This window comes from Thermobia domestica, chromosome 10 (assembly GCF_964235325.1).
Source record: "Thermobia domestica chromosome 10, izTheDome1.hap1.1, whole genome shotgun sequence".
Lineage (NCBI taxonomy): Eukaryota > Metazoa > Arthropoda > Insecta > Zygentoma > Lepismatidae > Thermobia > Thermobia domestica.
The window spans coordinates 98,361,759-98,386,340 of NC_137463.1; the positions used below are offsets into that span (position 1 = coordinate 98,361,759).

The 24,582-nt window shown below is 34.1% G+C and overlaps 1 long non-coding RNA gene across 2 annotated transcripts in view; it reads left to right on the plus strand.

Moving 5' to 3' along the window:
• LOC145662599 (uncharacterized) overlaps positions 1-24,582 on the plus strand; it is a 160,829-nt gene that overhangs the window by 77,716 nt on the left and 58,531 nt on the right. The window contains exon 1 of one of the 2 annotated variants that reach the window (XR_014127069.1): positions 18,199-18,217. The exons of the other annotated variant lie outside the window; for it this stretch is intronic. This is a non-coding gene — a long non-coding RNA (uncharacterized LOC145662599). Of the gene's footprint in view, positions 1-18,198; positions 18,218-24,582 lie in introns of those variants that run through there. 2 annotated transcript variants of the gene reach the window in all.

The following is a 24,582-nucleotide window of genomic DNA, read 5'->3' on the forward strand; positions in this document are numbered from 1 at the left end:
GCAGTATTGTATTATAACGAAGCGAATTGAAATGATGTCCCTCCAACTAAGTGGCTTTTACCTCCCAGATAGAGCCCATGTCCCTCAACGAGGGGCTTTTTGCCTCTCAGATAGCCCAACATAGATTTAAACAGTATTATAGCAAAAAAAAAAATGAAATTATGTAGTCCTATTTGTACTATATCCCTCCAACTAAGTGGTTTTTGCCTGTCATATAGATTGCCTAAATTTACCAGTATTATAGCAAAAGAGAATTACGTACGACTATTTGTAGTATATTTTTACAAGTAACGGGGGCCCTTCCCTTCTTAGTTATGGGTTCCTCTAGATTTAAACAGTATTGTATTACAAGGAAATTATGTAGTCCTATTTGCAGTATAACTGGCGGGTCCCAGTCACAGGATTACTTAGAAATTTTTTGAGTCCCCACGGTTATGACGGTTAGGCTAAAGGAGACGGTGATTAGTTTATTTGTCGAACAATATGTGAGAGAATAAAAGATATTCTCCTAATAAATTAGTCGGAGCAACTTATTTTACGGATCGATTTCTATGAAATCTCATAAAGAGAAACTTGTTTCGAAAATATTTTAAAAATTGCGAACTTGCAAAATAAATCGTTTGCTGTGCAAACTCGTTGTTAAAAATAAGGTGTTTGAACTAAATATGGGAGCTAAAATAAGCTCTTAAAAGTATATAGGAAGTGGGAGAACCCTCGGGAAAACTACCGAGAAATTTTCATATGTACGATATTTGTCCACCACAATTTATAAAAAAAATAAATCCAAACAATGTTTGTCATGAAAATGTTGAAATATTTGGTGTGAACCCGGGACCCCCAAACACCAGGGGTGAACGCTCTACCACCGAGCCACCGCGGCCCCCAGGTTTACTTAGATTTTAACAGTATATTACATTATAGCAAAAGGAAAATTACGTAGCTATAACTGGCGGGGCCCATTAGTTATAGGTGATCCTAGATTTTAGCAGTATTATATTATAGCAAAAAAGAGAATTATGTGGGGTTGTTTTTACCGGTTCCCCATTAGTTAGTTTTTACAATTGCGGGTTTTTCTGAATAGGTAATAACATAATGATGATGATAATTATGTTCAACTGAAGGGTCATATGTGTTGGTGGGTCCCCCCTTAGGGATTTGTAATATAATGAACGTTTGGTGGTTTACTGATAGAAGAAGAATCAACTATGCCCTCACAAATTATGTTTTATTAACAGAACACAACTGCGAGAAGGGTACTTATTTAATGCTATCAGTAGTATTTAATGGCTAAAAAGAAATATATATCATACTTTACCTTTTAAAATATAAATATATATTCAGGACTAATAATAAATACGTCAACACGGCACACGGCTTATACTAAACTAAAGTTAATTTAAAAGTTCTCCGACAGATGTCATTGTTAGTGGTGGGAGGGGGAGAACACTTGATAGAACATGATATAACATGTATTTGATGTGTACGCTTATCATTTTTTCTTACGTCGGCGTGCGTTAAAGATCACAGAGAAAGCTTTCCTGATTATTTAACCTATTTTAATAGTATTAAATAAAGTATACAGGATTACCAGTATATTTATTGAGACCTGTTTTATTACAGATATTGAAGCTGTGCTAAGCGTTGTGGTGCTAGCAATTAATTAAAAAGTACCGACTATCCCAGCTGAGATTTCTTCTTTTTCTTTTTTGTGGATTGTGAACGGAGAACTAAGCCTTGAAACGTATGTATTTCTTATGGTTATTATTATGATTTTTTTTAAAAAAGAAAGAAATTATATGGTTTTTAATTGTACTTGCCTTGTATTTAACCAATATTAATGAACAAAGAGAGACTCTTTCTCTCTCTCTCTCTCTCTCTTTCTCTCTCTCTCTCTCTCTCTGTGTGTGTGTGTGTGTGTGTGTGTGTCTGTGTGTGTGTGTGTGTGTGTGTGTGTGTGTGTGTGGATATTTTTTAATAGAATAGTTTATAATTTAATATAGGTGAATATATTTACTGATTTTTTCATAAAGTAACTTGATTGATTTCTATTTACATATCAATGATTAACTAAAGATGATTATTTTTTCTTTTATATGATATTATTATGTGAGCGTTGCTTAAAAGATGTATTTATTTGATCTTTTTTTTTTAAAGTGGTGTTGATTACTCAAAATAGTTTTTTCTTTGTTTTTTTTTTAGATGGATTTCTTCTGCCCAACTGAAGAATTTAACATGATTGATGAGATCTACCTGTAAGAGGTTTTGCGCGGTCTCAACGAGTACCCTAGGGTTTTTAGTACGTGGAAAGCCATCATGGAATTAAGCAGACTTGGCCATAGGGGAACTGTGAGATGCGAAGCCTTATTGCGGACCCTTCGTGTCTTTGAAGGTAATGATATACTACTTCTCCAGCACTGTGTAAGCAGTGCTGACGTACTGGATTTGTTTGTGTACGGTTTTTTCCGTAGTAAAGAATCATATGAATTGGCTCTAGATAAAGTTATGTATTTATTAGCTTGTGGGGAAGGTCAGGTAGATAGGATAAATGATACAGAGTTATCTGAGTTTTTTTATTTTGGCTCGCGATTTGTTTTGGAACCATGCTTAATCCCATCTGAAAATAATAATGCCATAGTCATGACCCCTCAAGAAACACATAACTTGAGTTCTAATAATTTATATTTGTTATCAAATGAAGATTTAGCTTTCCTAAATGATAAAGCAGATGGGATTGGCAATCTAAATTCCGTTGAATTACCAATTGAAGAAGAAATGAGGAGATTGGTTGAAAATGAGGACAATGCTGTGGTTATACTCACGCAACAGGTCCAGGGAGAAAATCCTGTATACAATACAACTCAATATTGTGTACAGGATAATCATGACTATGGGAACCAAATGATTTTTTCTCCTCGGCCTGGACCGTCATCTGCTAGTGTCCCACCAATGGTTGGACATGGCAACATAAATAAGAATAGTACAAGTAGTACTACTGGTAGTCATAATAGTGGTAGTACAAGTGGTAGTAGTAGTGATAATAATAATGGCGGGGATAATCAAAGAAATAGTAATTTCGAAGTTGTAAGACAAAGCAGACAAAGGTTTCGTAAGTTTCATCTTACGGGCCATGAAATTGTCGTTAGACCTGTGGGTGATGAAAGGAATATTAATAACCCAGAGGCCTATATCGAAAGTTTAATCGATTTTGCGTTGGAACATGTGATCTCCAATGCACGCCCCATGGACTACATTGGTTTATACGTTGAAAGTAGTAATAGTACTAATAACAAACCAGTGTATGTGCCGTTTAGAAGAAAGGACAATTTCACTGCTAGAACAGTCCTCACTTCAATCGAACGAGTACTAAATTCGAATGAAGTGTTCCTTTTAGGGGAAGAAGTATTGTTTCGATTCCATATAGCAGAGAATTTCCACGGACAAGGAAGACCTAATGCAATGAGTGCTGTCCAAAAATACTGCAAATACCAAGATTACTTGGAAAAGCGATTAATTCGCATTGAAAATAAGAATATGTACTGCCTCCCCATGGCCATAATATATGGAATAACAAAACATACCGCAAGTAGTCAAGTTTTATGTAATTTAAAAACAAGAGACTATAATAATTGGATTCTTAAAGCAGAAGTTCTCTGCGAAATGGCAGGAGTTAACGTTCAAAGTAAGCAAGGTTGTGACATCTCTGATCTGGACCTCTTTCAAGCATATTTGAAAGGGGAATATCAAATTGTTGTTTATGAGGAGGTTGAAAAGAATAATCGGGAATATATAGTACTTTACCCAGGAGAACACGCAGAAAATAAGATTTTTATCCTATATCAAAGAGGTAACACTATTGGTCATTTTGAACCCATTCGTAATATTACAAGTTTTCTCAAGGCACGGAAGTATTGTTATTATTGTTTGGAAGGTTATGATGAAAGGTCACGTGCACACAAGTGTAAAACTCGTTGTACTTTTTGCGAACATACTCACGAACGGGACTATACTGCAAACAGGATTAAATGTAATGCATGCAATAGAGAGTTTGCTGAGGGTATTTGTTTTGACAGCCATCTGACACATAATAAAGCGGCTAAATCTGTATGTGATAATGTAAAGCTCTGCATCGATTGTGGTATCATCTTTGATAAGAGGGGGCGAAAATCTGAACACATGTGTGGTGAACATTTTTGTTCAACATGCCGCGCGTATGTTGATACAAATCATACATGTTTTGTTCAGAAACAGCAACCTGTTCATACGAAAAGGTTTATGTACATCACCTATGATGTAGAGACGATGTTGAAGGCGCCGAATGAGCGCGGTGAAAGGGAACATGAAGTTGTACTGGTGTGTTGTCATCATGTATGTCACGTCTGTATACGAAAAGGTATCGATGAGCCTTGTAAAACGTGCGGTGACAATATTGGAAATCGTTCGTTTTCTTTTAAGACAATGACGGATTTTATTAACCACGTGTTAGTAGAACGCCCTGTCTTTCAGAAAATCCTGGCGATCGCTCATAATGCATCCAGATATGATGGTCTCTTCTGTCTTAGAACTCTAATAGAAGACCAGCATATTGTACCTAGTGTTCTTATTCAGGGTCAAAAGATTTTTAATATTAATATAGGTAACCGTATCTTTTTTCGCGACTTTTTCCTCTATATTGGTGCTAAATTATCCAAATTACCGAAAACGTTAGGCCTTAGTCAAAATTTAAAGAAGGGAGATTTCCCATATTTGTTTAATACTGAAGAGAATCAAAATTATGTCGGTCCCTACCCTCCGCTTAAGTACTATGACCCTGAGGGACGAAGCACAGAAGAAAGAAAACAATTGGAAGCCTGGCACCAAGAACGTTCGGAAAGTGGCGAGGAGTTTAACCTGCAGAAGGATATGTTGGCTTATTGTAAAAATGATGTTAGAATTCTAACAGAAGCGGTCATCAAATTTAGCGATATTATTGAAGAGAAAACGGAGGGTTTGCAATGTTTCATAACATCATCAACCATTGCAAGTCTTGCAATGCGTACATATCGTACCTTGCACTTACCGGAAAATACTATTCCTATCATTCCCGCGTTGGGATTTCATCATAAGACCAAGTATAGTACAAAAGCTATGCAATGGCTTATGTATATGGAAGACCAATTAGGGATAGAAATCCAGCATGCTAGGAGAGGTGGGGAAAAGTATATTGGTAGGTACAAGGTCGATGGATGGCACGAAGGACTCAACGCTGCCTTCGAGTATTACGGATGTTTTTTCCATGCCTGCCGCCATTGTTTTCCCTTTAACCGTGACGCGGTTTTGCACGATGCACAAGACTCGTACAATACGATGGAAAAACGATATGAGCAAACCATGCGCCGCCGTAAGTACCTGAAAAGTATAGGTGTAAACCTATATGAAATATGGGAATGTTCTTGGGATAATAAGATAAAGACGGACAAGGAAGTGCAAAAGTTTGTTAAAGAACGTTGTACTAATCTACCTGATTTTCTTATTCCTAAGAACTGTTACAACGGTGGTCGCACGGAGGTCTTTCGTTCTTACGTCAATTGTACGAGTGATGAGCGTATATCTTATGCCGATGTAACTAGCCTTTACCCATGGGTAATGGCGCGTAAACCTATGCCGGTTAAATCACCTAAGATTCACACGGGACCGGACTTTCCAGATGTGGAAAGTATTCACGGTGTAGTCAAATGCACAATTGTCCCTGCAAAGGACCTCTATTTTCCGATCTTACCATACGTTGCGGGAGGTCGATTACTTTTCGGCCTTTGCCGCACATGTATGGAAGAAGAAAACACTAATGAATGTACTCATAGTGATGCTGAGTGTGCTCTCACAGGAACATTTTGTACTCCAGAGTTACACCTTGCTCTTAAAAAATGTTACAAAATAATCGATATACATGAGATATGGGAATTTGAACTCTTAGATCCTGAAGAGGGGAATTCAGGTGGGCTGTTCGGGACCTATGTGAATTCCTTCCTTCAGATGAAGCAGGAAGCCTCTGGTTTTCCTGCTTACTGTACCACTGAAGAAGACAAACATAAATATATCGAAGAATATTATGCCCATGAAGGCATACGATTAAATTATGATAATATTAGGACGAACCCTGGATTGAGGCAATGTGCGAAACTATACCTCAATTCATTGTATGGAAAGTGGGGGCAGCGCACAGACATGTTACAGAGTATAATTGTTAGTGATGAGGTTACATTTCTTAGGTATTTAACTACGGCAAGGTATGAAATTCAAAGTGTGGTACCAATTGATGATGACCATCTCATTGTCACATACAGAGACATTGAAAACGAAAACGTACCGTTAGCGTTTTCTAATGTGATACTAGCCGCATTTATTACTTCGTGGGCTAGACTTAGACTTTACGAACTACTGACGACTGTAGGACCTGACAGAGCAATTTACTGTGACACTGACAGTATCATGTATCTACAGAAAAAAGATGAGAAACCCTTGTTACCGCTCGGAAACTATTTGGGAGATCTTACAAATGAAATTCCTGAAGGTTGGGAATTTACAACCTTTATAGGTCTTGGATGTAAAAACTACGCAATGCGGCTAACAAATGCCCAAGGGGATGTTCGCGATATATTCAAAATTAGGGGGATAACACTAAACGATAGAACCTCTCAAAAAATTAACTTTGAGAGTTTCTATAAATTAGTGTCTGGACAATTAGAGTCCACAGTAATAGAAAACCCAAACAGTATCGTTCGTAGACCAGGGTTCCGTATCTTTAGCTGTAGGGAGACAAAGACACACCGTGAGGTCAACAAAAAACGAAAACGTATTGACGAACCTGACGTAACTGACGATGAACCAGTACAAAAACGTGCAAGTGTACCTTACGGTTATAGACCCACGAATGAATGAATGAGAGTTGTATGAATGTCTCTTTTTTTTAAACCGGCTCGTATGCACAGCATAACCGTTCTTAAAAATATTTAATTTATTCCTAATTTATTTTAATTTATTCATAATTTATTTTAATTTCATATACCAGTGATTTTTTTTATTTCAAGCTTTAATTTTATATCCCAGTGATTTTTTTTCATTTCAAGCTTTAATCTTATATCCCAGTGATTTTTTTATCCGTTTCATTAGTATGTATACTCCGAACAATCAACGATTGTGAAAATATTAAAATTCACATGTTCGAAAATATGTGAATGTATGAGTGTGAGTGTGTATATAAAGCAGAGTCTCTATTGTATGCATTCATTTGATTACAAGATGTTAAAGTTTCAACATCCCTCTACTATTTTAATTGCTGGTCCTTCAAGGGCTGGTAAAACTTGTTTTGTAAATCGGTTACTTAATGAATGTGATAAAATGTTTAGTATAAAATTTAATGATATTGTTTGGTGTTATGGCGCAGTAATACCAAAATTAGATGCAAATGCAAAAATACGTTTTGTAGAGGGGATACCTGACATGAATAATTTTGAAATTAAAGAAAATTCATTATTAATACTTGATGATTTAATGTCGGAAACTAATGGCGATGTTGCTAATTTATTTACAAAGTATGCACATCATAAAAAGTTAACTTAATATTTATTATTCAAAATTTATTTCCAAAAGGAAAACATGTACGTGATATTAGTTTAAATGCACATTATATTATAGTATTTAAAAATCCACGTGATAAATTACAAATACAATATTTAGCAAGGCAGATTATGCCTCGGTATAGTAAAGAAGTCGTGAGTGTGTTCGAAGAAGTAACACGGGAGCCTCACACTTATTTATTATTTGACTTGACACAAAAAACAAACGATGCATTGCGAACACGTACAAATATTTTTCCGAATGAAATAATGCATGTGTACGCTAACGTAAAAGACATGCATACAGAAATTTTTGTTTAGTCTACATCAAGATGTTGAAGGTGAAACAACACTACAGCACGCTCCGTGCTCTGTGCAAATGCAAAAATGCAAAACGAAAACAAATTTTACAAAATGCTTCAGGGGATTTAATAAGAACAATATCTCAAGTAGCTAAAAACACAATAAAAGGAAACATTCCTTTAAATTCTCGTCAGAAGCAACGTTTACGTAGACATAAAAAGATCTTACGTGCTCTATCTCAGCAGCGTACTGCATTGAATAAAAAGAAGAAGTTGTTATTACAAAAAGGTGGTGCGCTTTTACCGTTAATCTTGGGACCACTTCTTGCAGCAGTAGGAAGTAGTATTTTCAGTCGTTAAATATGTCAGAATTACGTAAAATGATTTTAGTTCCTGAAAATGCTGTACATGAAATTCAATCAAATCTTAAATCCATAGATTCACATCAGTCACGTTTAGATGAAGAAATGAATAATATCTTAAAACGCCGTGATCTTAGTGTACAACAAAAGTGGAAATTATATCAACAAGCTTTGCATCGTTATTTACAGTATACATCTTCTTCTTCTTCACATAAGCCTATTACTTTACCTATCATTCAAGAAGAAGAAAAAGAAAAATTATCATCAAGTTCCAAACAAGATAGCAATACTTCTATTTTACCATTTGTATCAGACATTTTACAATCAGTACCGAAAACACTTCGTAGGAAAACAGATCTATTATTAAAACAGTTGACAAGTTCTGATAAAATTCAGTGGGATAAGTCTGGCATTGTACGTATTCAAGGAAAAACAATACCAGGTTCAAATATTATAGATTTAGTAAATGATGTTGTTCGTACAAGGAAATATTCAAGAAATCCTTTAGGTATTCATGAATTTAAAAATTTATTAGAAGATCTTAATGTTCCTAAAGAATTTATTGGTACACCTATTAGCACACCAGCATCAAAAGTAAATAGTAGTAGTAGTAGTAGTAGACAACGTATTCGTAAAGTAAAAAAATCTACTAGTCCTGCAGTAGTTGCTAATTTATTTAAACAGTGGAAAGAATATAGTATGTAAAAATGACAAAATTATCAAAAATATATTATGATTATTCAAATCCTGATTCTTTATCAAGTATACAAACATTACAACGCAAAACAAAGTTATCTAAAAAGAAAATTAAAAATTGGTTAGCTTCTCAAGATGCTTATACATTACATGCACCAGCTCGTAAAGTTTTTGAACGTAAAAAGTATTATGTTAGTGCACCAAATGAAACATTACAAATGGATTTAGCAGATATGCAAAATATTGCAAAGTACAATAATAATTATAAATATATATTATGTTGTATTGATATTTTTTCACGTTACGCATATTGTGTTCCGTTAAAAACAAAGAAAGGTCCTGAAATGGTAAAAGCAATAACAAAAATTTTTTAAAATTTCAAGTTACCCGTGTTTAACGTACAAACAGATTTAGGCGGTGAATTTTATAATCGTCATGTAAAACAATTGTTTAAAGAATATGAAATTAATCATTATAGTGTTCATTCTGAAATTAAATGCGCGTTAGCAGAACGTTTTATACGCACATTAAAAGAAAGATTGTATCGTTATTTTACTGCAAAGAATACTTATCGTTATATTAATGTATTAGATCAAATTGTAAAAAATTATAATCATTCATACCATTCAAGTATTAAAATGGCACCTGCACAAGTAAATGATTCCAATGTGAATCAAGTGTGGGAAACATTATACGGAAATAAAAATAATAAAAAGAATATAACATGTAAATTTAATGAGGGTGATTATGTACGTGTTAGTAAGTATAAACATGTATTAGAAAAAGGATATTTACCTAAATGGTCACAAGAAATATTTTTTGTTGACAAATGTATTAAGTCAGATCCTGTCACTTACAAATTAAAAGATTGGAACGGTGAAGAAATTAAAGGAATATTTTATGCACAAGAATTACAAAAAGTAATTATAAATTCAAAGAAAACATATCTCATTGAAAAAGTATTAAAACGTAAAAAAGGGTGGATGTATGTAAAATGGTTAGGATATCCATCAAGTATGAATTCGTGGATTAGATCAGATTCTATTCAGTCTGCAAAATGAATTCGAACTTTACACACGACTTTTACGTTACTCTTCCTTCAAATGCAAGTAGCAATCTTTTTGAGAATAATACTACATCATCATTTCGAGTTAAATTGGCACAACCTATTGATTTAAGTGATGGGGAATGGGGTGTTGCATTAACACAAATTAATATTCCGTGGAGTTTTTACAATGTTGGTGAAAATGAGGAAATTATAATTACTAGTGTTATCGATGATAAAGTTGAACGCTACCATGTTCCAATAACACCTGGATATTATTCATCAATTGAATCAATTCTACAATTAATTCCTGAAAATGTTCGTATGTTACACTAATTACAAAATAAAAATCAAGTTGTTATTAAACATTCTTTAAAATTAGAAGATCAATGTATGATTGGTGTTACACCAGGTTTACAACAGATTTTTGGATTTATTAATGAAAATACGCTTGATGTTAAAAATGTTATATACACAAAAGTTAAAAATGTTGATTTAATATTAGCACGTGGAAAATTTCCATGTGATTTAGATTATAATATTCCCAATACAATTAATGTTTGCATTGATATTGTAAAACATCAACAAAATATAGGTCCATTAGTTCGAAAACTTAGTGTATATAATGTACAACACGGTCATGTAAAATCTTTTGTATTTCACACACCACATTATGTTAAAGTTGAAAAGAAATATTTTGATACAATAGAAGTAAACTTAAAAGATGAACACGGGTTAAAATTACCATTTCGTTTTGGAACTTCAAACCTAACACTTCACTTTAAACGAAAATGATTTCTGAAAGTATTGATGATAGTTTTTACATTACATTAGTTTCAAATGCTAGTGCTAATGTATATCCTACAAATAGTCCAACACATTTTATTAATCAATTAAAAAATAATATTCGTTTATCAGAATCCGATTGGTATGTAGGATTAAGTCAAGTACATATTCCATTAACATGTTATAATGTTACCGCGGGTAAAACGTTATATGGTACAAATTTAAAAATGCAGAACCTATGAAAAGTAAAATTCTTGTTGGATATTATCCATCCATTCATCATTTACTAGAAGAATTAAACGCAATATCGAGTTTTATAAGATTTAGTTTTTCAAATGTTGTACATGTTGAATGTGATGAGCATGTAGAATCAGTTACATTGTCGCCTACATTAGCTTTACAATTAGGTTTTTCTGAAAAATCAGATCTTGTAAAAGAATCTCATGGATTCAAACAACCATACATAGATATCGGATATCCACATCAAATTTTTATTTATACAGATATTATACAATATCAATTTTTAGGTGATACAAAAGCACCATTATTACGTATAGCAACAATCTCTGATATTAAATATGGAAAAGTTCAAACAATTACATTTGAAAATATTCATTATATGCCACTTGCAAAATTTTGTTTTAATACAATTGAAATACTATTAAAAGATCATGCAGGGCGAAATTTGCCATTTCGTTCTGGGACACTGACCGTAACACTACATTTTAAACGCTCTCCGGCATCTTCTAAATAATAATAATAATAATAATAATAAATGAGAGCAAGACGTGTTACTTATCATCGTGGGCGCGGAATACCATATTTTTCAGGACCTGTATATCAAAGGGGACATGGTATAGGTAGTTTCTTTAAAGGATTATTTCGTTTTGCTTTACCATTTCTTAAACAAGGTGCAAAAACTGTAGGACGTCAAGCATTACAAACCGGTATGCAAGTTGCGGGTGATGTATTAGAAAATCGACCATTTAAAGAATCGGTTCGTGCACGTGTAAAAGAAGCTGGTAATAGTTTAAAGACAAAAGCAATTAATAAAGTTGGACAGTTGCTAACTGGTAACGGCAAGAGACGGTCACGCAAGAGGAAAGCTCCTGCAATTGTAAAGTTTGGACCACCAACAAAACGTAAACATATACAGGACATCTTTTCATAATGGCATTCCTAAATTCAAATAGTTTTGAATGTTGTACCAATGAATTTGATTTCTTTTCTATACCAATGACACAAACAGCTATTGAAGCAACTACAAATGCTGAATATCGTCCTATTTCCACATTAACCTCAGAAGGACCTATTGAATTTGTTATTCCAGGAGAAACAGGTGAATTTATTCATCCTGCTTATCTATATCTTTATGTACGTTGTAAAATTACTAAAGCTGATGGTACAACTTTAGCTGACGATGATGTTGTCGCACCCGTAAATAATTTCTTACATTCTTTATTTAGTCAAATTGATATTTCGTTAAATGATAAATTAATTAGTTCTTCATCAGGATCTTATCCTTATCGTGCATACATTGAAACATTATTAAATTATTCTCATGATGCTTCTCAAACACATTTAGCATGTGCCATGTGGCATAAAGATACTGCAAAAAATTTTAATAAATTAGATAATACAAATGCTGGTTTTCAAAAACGTGCTAATATGGTGAAAAATAGTAAATCTTTTGAAATGTATGGACGTCTTCATACGGATATTGTAAGTTTAGATCGTATGCTTCCTAACAAAGTAAGTTTGCGTGTAAAACTACATCGTAGTAAAGATAATTTTTGCTTAATGTCTGCTGAAAATACAAGTTATAAAGTTGCACTTGAGGAAATTATTCTTAATGTACGTCGTATTGATGTAGCTGCAGATTTAGCTATGCAATTAAATACACGAATGGGTTCGGAAACAGCCAAGTTACCTCTGACGAGAGTGGAAACAAGATCTTATACTATACCTGCACAAGTAAAGTCTTACAGCCTTGATAATCTTTTCCTGGGTAATGTTCCTAAAGGCCTGATTATTGGTTTCATCTCCAACACAGCCTTCAATGGGAAATCACATCTTAATCCCTTTGAATTTCGAAACTTTAACGTTAACAAACTGCAATTACAAGTCGGTTCAAAATCATTTCCTCCCAACCCCCTCACACCTGATTTTAATAATAATTTATACCTTCTAAGTTACTATACTTTGATTTCAGGTACTGGTATATATTATCAAAATTATTCACATACTGTTACTCTTGATGAGTATCCAAACGGATATGCTCTGTATGCATTTATTCTATCTCCAACAGGAACTTTAGATGATAACACGTGGGATGTAGTACGCGATTCCCCTGTAAATTTAAAAGTATCATTTTCAGAAACTTTAACTGAACCTGTTACATGCATTGTGTACGCACAATTCGATTCTTTAGCACAAGTAGACAAAGACAGAAATATTTATACTGATAACACCTTCTAATTTATTTAGTTGAGTACAATGCGGGTTGTTGTTCACTTCTCGGCGTATCATGATAACGAAGATGAGTTTATTATAAAAGAGCTAGCCATTGTAAATCCTGACGTTCCCTTTTTTCAAAATTGGGTTTTTAAACCACCATTTCCTTTAAATAACTTATCTGAGCCAATCATAAGCACAAACAAATATCTAGGTGAGAATGTGTATGGCATTACCTGGCACGAAGGGGATGTAGAATATTCACATCTTAAGGAAATTCTTCAAACATATTGTTCAAATACTACAACCATATACACATACGGAATAAATAGAAAGTGTTTTCTTCAAGAAATTCTTCAAAGAGAAGTTACAAATTTGGAAGAAATAAACTGTCCAAAGTATACTGCATTAAGTTTTCACGTTCATCGGTGTGCACATAATAAGCATCGTTTCGGACAATATAGATGTACTGTTCATGAAGCATTACTGTATAGTGAATATGTGAAAGTGTATGATTATGTGTTACATGTGAATAACAGTGATAATTACATACCTACTACAATTAAAAATAATCTTTATCATGTATAGTGATGAATTATTAAAAGTGTTACTAACTGATAAAGTGACTGGTGCAAGTGTTACTGGAATTTACCCTATTGACAAACTTCCTGTAACGGTAAAACCTCCTGCAGCACTTGTGATTAATCTTGATACATCTGATTCTGCTGGTTCCCACTGGGTTGCAGTGTACATCAATAAGAAAAAACATGGATACTACTTTGATAGTCTTGCTATGGACATTCCCAAGGAAATAAAAAACTTTTTGTCGAAAAATACTAAAATGTACTTTACAAATATTCAACAATATCAACATGATAATTCTGTGTTATGTGGTTATTTTGTCTTATATTTTCTGCATCATATTATTCGCACTCAATCATTTGAAAAGTGTTTAAAATTGTTTAACAAGAAAATTTTGAAAAAGAATGATGCTATTGTTTATAAACATGTAAACAAATTTTTAAAAAGAAAACACAAATATTTTTTTATTTTTTTATTTATTTTTTTTTTAATTTACATTTTTTAATTTACAATAAATTTTTTAAACTTACACCCATGCATTTTATTTACAATTCCTCATTACAATCTTGATAATGCATTAGTTAATGCTGTTGATCTTTCATATTTCCACCAATAATTCAACTGTTGTGCATTACGATATGCACATCCTGATTTCTTTACAATACTTGTGTGAAAAGAACAATATTCATTAAATGTATTTCCACATAATTCATTTAATGAAGGACAATGTTTTGTTTCTAAATCAATGACATTATCTAATGCAAATATTCTTTTAATCCAAAGAGATTTCTCTAAACCTTTACAATAAAAGGTTGAATTCTTTGCACATAATTGATATACAAGGTTTCGTATGCATGATACAGTATATCCAGTTTTGCTATTCCATTTCAATCCATGCAAATTTAATGTTAACCAGTCAATTTGTTTTTGACATCCTAGTGATAATAAATTATATTCAACTGGTGATTTTACCAAGCAATGGAAATTTACTGTATCATCGCATGCAGTTAAACAAAACTCACGAATAATAAATTCGTTATCAGACATTTTAAAACCTTGAATATCAATAATATACTGATTTACACATGGTGAAATTTCATTTGTATGAAAAATAAAAAACGGAATTATCTGTCCAACAAATTCTGTATTTTGTAAAAGATCACAAGTTTTATGCATAAAGCATCGAAATGAGATTTCACTATGTTCTTGTTCAAACACTTCAAAGAGTTCACTAAGAGTTTTGTCAAGAGATAAATACTTCACTGCAAATGATCCAGTATTATGAAAATGTCTACATTCATGAGGAAGGTGTAACTTGCATTCCACGCATTCCATTGGATTATTGTTGTGTAAGTATACTTTTATAGTTTTTAATACACAGTTCACATTAATGTTTTCACCATTACATAACACACATGAAACACTAGCACTATTCGAATACATTTTTTCAATCTGAAATATTCGCTTTCCGTTTGTCTTTTCTTATGAAGATCTCTAGTAATTCCGGTAAATAGTCTGTATCACTTAATAATTCCACATAGGCGTCATAAAATTTTTCTCTTGTTAATAGTCCGATAATATGCGTGTTTGCGTACAAATAAAACACATCATCTTCAACACTAGGACTTGCTATAATACTCCAAGCACGGATTTCCAATAATTCTGGACGCGTCGTCATACAATCATGATCAAAATCATGATTAGATCCTGTCGTACAACCCTCACATATTAGTGTCTCATTAAAATTCCATTTTTCAATAGCCTTCTTTATACATTCACGATCCACTTTTTCACTATTACAAGAACAATCTAAAGCCCAAAATCGTGATGTTCTTGATAATACAATTGGAGATGCTGGCGGTGTTGGTGAAACTGTTAGCGCTGGTGAATCTATTGCATCAAAATCAAATTCTTCATCTGACGATGATTCGTATATTTCTGTTTCAGCATCAGATATTGCTTCAATATTGCTATTGCAAAGATCCTTCTTCTCATACGACTGCATGATGTATCTTTATATATTTTGTCTCTTATAACCTGTATTTAAAGTATTTTCATAACCGCAAGGTAATCACGTGTTCGGCATTCCCAACCTTAAAGTTATTTTTGTTAGTTTGTCCCCAATTTGTGATGCTTATCTACCACGTCCGCAATCTTCCTTTTGTTCACCTACCGTGGCGCCAAAGTTATTTCTATCAGTCTGGCGGTATTCTGTAATGGTTACCAAACGTGTCAGCAATCTTCCTTTGTATTAAAATTCAAGTTTTAGCACGCCCTGCAAGCACACATCATCACTCTTACCCAACCGGGTTTCCAAAAGCGCGGGAAAAGTTCAGTTCATGTCTTAAGTTCATCAGCAAAAGACGTACGAAAACCACGCTCTGTATATGTACCATCATAGTGTATCATACCGTACACGAGGTTTTACCACGCTCACCGAGTATATTCACACAGTGTTCGAGTAATAATTACAAAAGAATAAAAAATACGATCCAACAAATTAAAAAAAAGTCACGCATGAATAAATATTTCCCTCCCATCATACAGTATTCAGCTCCAATGATAAGGGTCCCGGGTTCGATCCCAGTGCGTATCACACATTATAAGTGTTCTGAGCTTCTTATTTTTAACAAATAAAATAATCACCATCTCCTTTAGCCTAACAGGTGGGACTCAAATATTAATTTAATCACTACTACGAAAGTACGTGATACAGAATGACGTATCACCAGATTTAATTCAAATTTCCATTATTATTATTTTTAAAAATACCCAGTATAAAGTCTCTACAGACACGTATACACACTCGAAAAAGAGTACATGACCTTTCCATGTCAGCACAACTAAAAACAGAAATATAACAACTTTCCAAATCCATGTCATCAACCCCTAATGACATACACGACACCCTCTGACAACATCCATTAAAGAACCATGTTAGAACATCATTATTACGTAAAGTACCGCTAACATTCCAGCTTTCGGGTGTAGAAGTTCGTCAGATTCTACTAATTATGAGCTAATGGTAACCATACAGACAACAGCCAAGTTTCAAATCTAAATCCTTGAGTGTTTGTAACTGTTGTCCACCAGAACTTGGCGCCTATTTTTGTGATTTCAATTATTTTTAAGGCCACTCGTACTTGGCTCTTTTACAGGAATGATTTTTGTTGGATATCACTTCTTTTTGTAGGCTAATTTCGAGGACAACATTTTCTTTTGGTATCAAACTCAATAACTTGTAACTTGCGTCTTACTTTTCATGTACAAGGGAATTATATCAATATTTTGTAAAGAAAAAAAATAATAATAATACTAATTGTAAAAAAAGAATACCTGTGCCATACACAGTGTGTAGAAGTTTTTATACCCTTCAATATCCTTATAGAACATATTTAGTATTGTACACTACCAAGACTACTAATAAAAGTAATGCCATTTTTATAATTACTACTGCCCCTACTACTACTACAAGCATTCTATAATACTACTACAGGAAATAAAAACAACAACAAAAATAACAATTACTAGTACTATAAAAACTACTGCTACACTGGGCAATTGTTTTTAGAGGACTTGAGTTTTGAGGAGTGAAGAGATTATTAGTTTTGGGGGGAGTGCGCCATCAGCTTTGGGGGGATGGGCACCCCTGGTTGGCTGTATAGGCTGTATGAAATAATATTTACACGTTTCATTGCAGGCTTTGTAACCTTACTTTCTGATCACTCCTCGTATTAAAAAAAATTCACACGATATACTTGTATCAGTAGAAAGAAGGAATTCTATGAATAATGATTTTAAACTAAAACAGCCAAAATAGCCGTGTATAGTATATTGAAATCTCTGAAGCCCGAGATAAAGTATTTTCCGAACAGAGAATGAGATGTAAGCAAAATGTTATGCATAATAATAATAATAATAATAATAATAATAATAATAATAATAATAATAATAATAATAATAATAATAATAATAATAATAAGAAGAAGAAGAAGAAGAAGAAGAAGAAGAAGTTTTGTATCTGCTTCTTCTTTTGAGGTAGGTTTTTCTTGCCTGCCAGATTAAATTTATTCAACCAGCAAAATGTATATAAATGTGTGCATAAATATGCAGCGTTATCTTCCAACAGCTTCATTAAATTTCCTGAAGTGAGGGAGTAAGAAACTTAAGCAGGGCAGGGTAAAATGAATTCATACTTAATTTGTCATAACTGTCAACAGGTTCAACATTGCATGCTATTTCATTTCAACCTTGGAATATCTGCTGCAGAAGCCAAAAGAACGATGGAGGAAGTGTATGGGAAGCAGGGCCTAAAATTGAGTGGAGTACTCCACACTTTGTGGAACTGTAGGAAATGAGTGTGGAACTATAATTCTTAAAGTGTGGAGTGGTATTAATGTGAGTACCCTACTTTTCTCGGATTATGCATTTAAAGGTGTTTAGTGTATCAAACTAAGTCTTACTGATTCAATACATTCATTGTGCAATGGATTACTCAATTCCATCATATAACTGCCAGTATATGACATTAAGCCAGAGTTAATACATATAGGTGTCTCCTAGATGGCAGGGAAAACCATTGCCAATTTTGAGGTGAAGGAACTTTTCAACTATATTTAGTTTTCAAACGTTTTCGGTTGCATTCATATAGTTTTAAAATATGCAACTAACTGCACGTTTATCTGTTGTTTCAATAGGACATTACACTTTTCCGATATAATGAAATGTGTTGTTTTGTAGATAAAAATTACATGATCCTTTAAATCCGCTGTAGAAACATGTTCTACCAGAGATAACATACATCAATAGCCGCCAAAAATTTAGCCGAAGCACCGTAGATTCTCAACAACCAATAATAACCCAGGAAATATTATCCGTTCGTAAGTTTCATGGAAAAAATCTCGCTAGCCGGCCCGGGTTATTTCTTTTGTCTATAGACCAGTGTTCGCTGTTTGGTGATGATGCATTGTTGTCTTTGGTAAAGTAATTTCATTACTTTAGAAACAATAACGAAAATGGAACAGAGGAAGGAAATAAAGAAACAAAAGGTAAGCCAATGTTCCTTTAGTTCGTCCTTATGCCTGTAGACACGACACCTGACACATGGTTCTCATCTAGTTGATTTACCGGTACTTTGTGCGTACAAGCAGCATAGGGTATTCAATTTTCCATGTTGCTGGGCGTTGGACATTAGGTCTATTTATTTTTATATGGAACATTGGAATTCAAAGCCTCAGTAAAATTATACAGGGATACCTCCAGGAATTTCTTAGTGTGGGCACCCACTACTGGCAATCCACCATCTCACACCGAAGTGTTAGATTACATTGTTGAGGCAGATATAGAAAATGTACGAAAAGCCCTAAAAAAACGCACTAGCTATATCACTGAGAAGCAATGGTAGTGTCGACAGAATGCAGTTGCACAATCATCACGTTATGGCCAATATTGTTGACGAAAAGGGCAGGGGCGTCATTTAGGGAGGCAGGGAGGGGCATTTGCCCCCCCTGAGTTTGAGATGTATATAGAGTTTATCAATAGAATAGTAGTAAATCAGTCAGAAACGCGAAATTTTACTAATATCAAGGGGTCTTGCCCCCCCCCCAAGCAAAATGTGAAATGACGCTTCTGGAAAAGGGTAAGAACAAGTTAATGTTCCTGGGCTTTGAAGAACCAGAAGGAAGAGGCTCCGAAGCGCATGTTACAGCGTTACGAAAATCAGTAGAAAGAGTAATACCATGGAAAGAACTGTTTCCCAGAGTGACTTCGATAGTTTAATGATGGTGAAAACATGAATACAGGAGAACACAAAGGAATGTGGAAATTGTTAACTGATGAAAGAGATGCTTCAGGTGAAACGTTGCCTCTGTTGAAAATTTGGTGTGCTGCCCATCGCATTAATTTAGCATGGAAAGATGTCACCAACAATATCCAAGAAGTTTCATCTCTCAAGCAGCATCTGGACTGTGTGCTTTCTATCACTCTTCAGGGCAGCGAACGTAAGGTTTAACGATGGTAGCTTCAGAAAATAACTGAAGTTTTGCACTACCCAGAATATTTTGTCGTCAGGCGGACAGAATTTTCATTCAGTATGCTCACTACTCTCCTAAAAAAGTGGTATCCAAGCTGCCTTTAACTTGCAAACGGAAAGCCATGGATGTAATAAAGGCAATGGTCATCTGTGTAAATGGATAGAATTAGATCGCCTTCATCGTCTGTGTCTTGTGACAGACGCTCTATATGTTTTCAAGAACTGCCAGCAGAAGTTTGAGAGTAATGAAATGGAGTATTTTGAAAATAATAACAAATAAAAATATAAGTAGCACAATTGGAGAGTATGAAAGAGAAACCTCTGTTAGGCGGGCGGGAAGAAACATTTTTAAGCGAACATGTGCAAGAGAACGTCAACGGAGAAATACAGTACTCATCACATGGTATTCAACTTCATCGTAACATACGTCGCAATAAATCCCATAACAAATATGTCAGTGAGAAAAGAGATTTTACTCTAGTACGCTACGAAGTCCTGGATTCCATAATTAACTTTGTTAGTCAGCGTTTGGTGTATGAAGACAGTATTGTTGCTTTGGAGCATTTGTGTGTTTTGCAAGAGGATATAACTGATGATGCCCTAAGAGAATGCCACAAAGTTATTTGTCCTGATACAGATCTTTTGCAGTTCGCAATGCAATATAGAGAGGCATCATCGTGCAGTATGTTGAAAGCTGGACGCTAAAAGCCTTCTCATGAAAATCTGTGGAAATCAGTCATTTCATGCTCTGTCAACAAGTCTAGCCCGAGTTGTTGCTTCGAAACCATCTTCTTCCGATGATGAAAAACTTATAAGTGACTACAACACATTGAAAACAGATAACAGACTCTGTTTGGCTCCCACTACTGTGAAAAATTACCTTCACGTTAATATAAATATGGGTCCGTTGGGAGATTTTAGCCCAATCCCTGCTGTTATGAAATAGCTGGCCAGAAAGTAAAGGCGTTTTGAAGTTCAAAGGAACAGCCCTGGTATAACGGTGTGTTTGCCTCGGCAGAAAACAGACTGAGCCAGCGTGATGATCACGGAAAAATGACAGTGAAATTCTTATGCAAGAAAAAGTGACTTTTTTCTTCCAGTGTGACTATTTTTCTTACCGGTTTGTTTCCTGTATTTTATGGTTTAATACAACACAATTAAATATGTATTCTAATGTGCCTTTAATTTTGTTTGCTCTGGATGTCAAAATTTTCCTACATAATAATAATAATAATAATAATAATAATAATAATAATAATAATAATAATAATAATAATAATAATAATAATAATAATAATAATAATATTATTATTATTATTATTATTATTATTATTATTATTATTATTATTATTATTATTATTATTATTATTATTATTATTATTATTATTATTATTATTGGTCGCAGGTAAACATGATGTACTGGACAGAACACTGATTATATATCAAAACAAATGCTGACTAAACTAGTTTCTCTATACTATATACATTTTTTACCAGTGTGGAGCTGAGATTTCGTTGAATTTTAGGCCCTGATGGGAAGGATACCATTGATACAAGTACGGTAAGAGAAAGGTTTACCAACTTCAAGAAGGAATATTTCAATCTGAAAGACAAGCGAAGGAGTGGGAAACCTCAAGAACTCGAAAACGATGGTCTGGAACAGTGGCGTAACTAAAGGCTTGGGAGCCCTCCCGCAGACAGACTTCACAATTTGTGGCCCTCCCGTAGTGCGGGGTCTGCGGGGCCCTTATTTACGCCCCTGGTCTGGAAATGTTACTTGAAGACCCGTACCAAACAACGAAAGAATTGGGTGAGAAGCTTAGAATCGACCTTTAGACAATTCGCTGGAAGTCTACACGCCCTTGGCAAAATACAGAAAGCAGTAAATTGATTCCACACGGGCTTACAGAGCGCAGTATAGACTATCGTCTGAACACTTGTGTGTCACTGTATGCTCGCCACAAAAGAAGGTCTTTTATGTAGAAAGTTGTAACAGGAGATAAAAGTTGAATTTGCTGCGATAACTCCAAATGTCGAAAATAGTGGGGGGTAAACCGTGGTCAACTCACCACTTGAAACGGATATCTATAATAATAATAATAATAATAATAATAATAATAATAATAATAATAATAATAATAATAATAATAATAATAAAGTGTTGTTGATCTGGTGCGATATTAAGGGAGTGCTCTATTACGAATACTGAAGCCTGGTGAAAGTATCAAAGCTAAACGGTGCAAAAAAAAAAAATCCGTTTAAGCAAAAAATCGAGGAGAAACAACCTTATATTGGGCAAGGAACACAAAAGGCATACTTTCGTCCACATGTCGCCTTGTCAACAAAGAAACAATCCTTAACCTGGATTGGGAAATTCTTTTATATGCGGCATATTCGCCTGATCAGATTATCACCTATTTTTTCATATTCATATTCATATTCATTTTATTTCGTCTTTATGATCATACATATTGCACGAATTCGTGTGTATGAATAAGACTCGTCAGGGTTTAAAAATACATAAACATACATAGTTCTATCATATAGGCCTACATACGAATTAATTAAAATACTACGCTACGTCTACTACATAAAAGAAACAAAGCGATAGACATTTTAAATACTACCAGTAATCAAATTCATTTACACACCTAGGAATTCATTAACGGAATAAAAGCAGTGCTGTAATAGGTAGGTTTTCAATATTCGCTTAAATTCCCCTCTTTGTTTTGTCTTTCGAAGATATAGAGGCAGCTTATTATATAGTATGGTACCCATATACGTTGGATTTCTTTCGTATAATTTAGTGCAGTGCTATTTGATGGGAATTTTATCCTTACGCCTGGCATCGTGTTTATGGGTTGTTGGTGCGTTAAATACCTCATGTTGGTTTTAACAAACAGTAACATACCAAATACGTATAGCGAGGGTAAAGGCAATATTTCAAGTTCCTTAAATATTGGCCTACACGAGTCGTTTATTTTGGCCCCAGTCATAGTTCTTAAAACCCTTTTTTAAATGACGAACAACATATTACTTTTTTTGGGAGTTTCCCCAGAAGATTATACCATATAAAAGTAAAGACTGAAAGAGTCTGAAACACAAGTTATGAATCGTATCTTGTTTTAAAACATGTTTGATTGATCTTAATGCATGGAGCATTTTATTGAGCTTTTGTGCTAGTGAAAATATGTGTGCTTCCCAGGAAAGACTGGTTTAGCCAAAGTCCCAGAAATTTAGTTGAGTTTGAATACATTTTTTTTTATTATTATTATTTAACATTATATCAGTTTCTAGGCAATGCTTATTTTGAATGTGATGAAAATTTAGTGCTATAAATTTGTCTGTGTTTAATTTTAGTTTGTTTTGGGCAAACCAGTTTTCTAAACTACGGGTTGTCTTGTCAATTTTATCATAGATAATATCATGACTTGTACCGCGGAGGACACTTCTAAATGGTACAGCCATATGGAGATTTACGGCTAAGGTGTACCATTTAGAAGTGTCGCCCGCTGTACCTGTTATAGTTAGACTCGTGTCATCAGCGTACATAGTTGTATTTGCTAATGTTACGTCATTTGGCAAATCATTTACATATAGTATGGGTCCTAATATCGATCCCTGAGGAACACCGGTAGAAATGGTTTTAAATTTAGATTTATGAGTTGCTGATTCAGCTGTATTGGACATAAATGATAGTTCAACAGCTTGAGCACGATTTTGCTAATAAGATTTAATCCACGAGTTAACAACTCCTCTGTCTAGCGCTTCGCAAACATTGATAACACCAAGAATTGCAACAACTTTATTGCCTCTAACGTAAGTTAAGTCTTTCTTTGGACAGGGAATACGCAAGCTACCTGACTTATGGACTAAAGTGATAGAGAGGGAAGGAAAATACTTTGATGATTAAGTTTGTATTTCGTTATTTAAAATTGTAATATTTACGCTATGTAAAAAAAAAAAAAAAAAAGGAAACTTATGCACACATCTTCAGGGATGTAATGGAGGGTATACGCCTCTAACTTTTGGAAACTATCGTATAGCCACCTAAAATTTTGGAAGTACGTGGGTATACGCTACATTCGATTCATAGTATACTGACTTAATTTTAAAAAAAAACTACTACTTTTCATGTACTGTATTTAAAAAAAAAATCACTAAACAGCTAGTTGTCAGGCAGTGGTCGTGAATGATGTTTATTTTATTTTTATTTTTTTATTTTTTAATGTTTGCGTTTTCGGGGTGTGAGAATCCCTTCATAATGGAAAATATCACTCTGAAGCTGAGTGTTTTTTCCTCAAGATGTCACATGCGCTGTCCTTACCTTCTGAAAGTTGACCTCTGGTACTATAATAAAATAAAGCCAAACTGTTTCTAAATATTTTTCTTGGAAACTCTTAGAAACTCTTTTTTGTCTCTAAAGATCAGTGGGAGATAGAGTTGAGTGGTGAGGGGGTAATGAGTAAGGCGTATATCCAGGTGGTGCCATTGAAGTTGTACTGTTTTGACAAACCAATGACCACAGTTTTCACTCCCTCTTTGATCCAAATTCAAAGTCTACCTATTGCATACAATTTGAACAAGGAAATACAGGATGGAACCAGTTCCTTTCCAATCGTGTAAGGAGGTTCCGAAAAAATGAGTCTTTACTTTATTTCAAGGGTTAAAAGGAAATTAAATAACTATATTTACGCCAAGAAATCGTTGCACACAAAAATCAGTGGCGGCC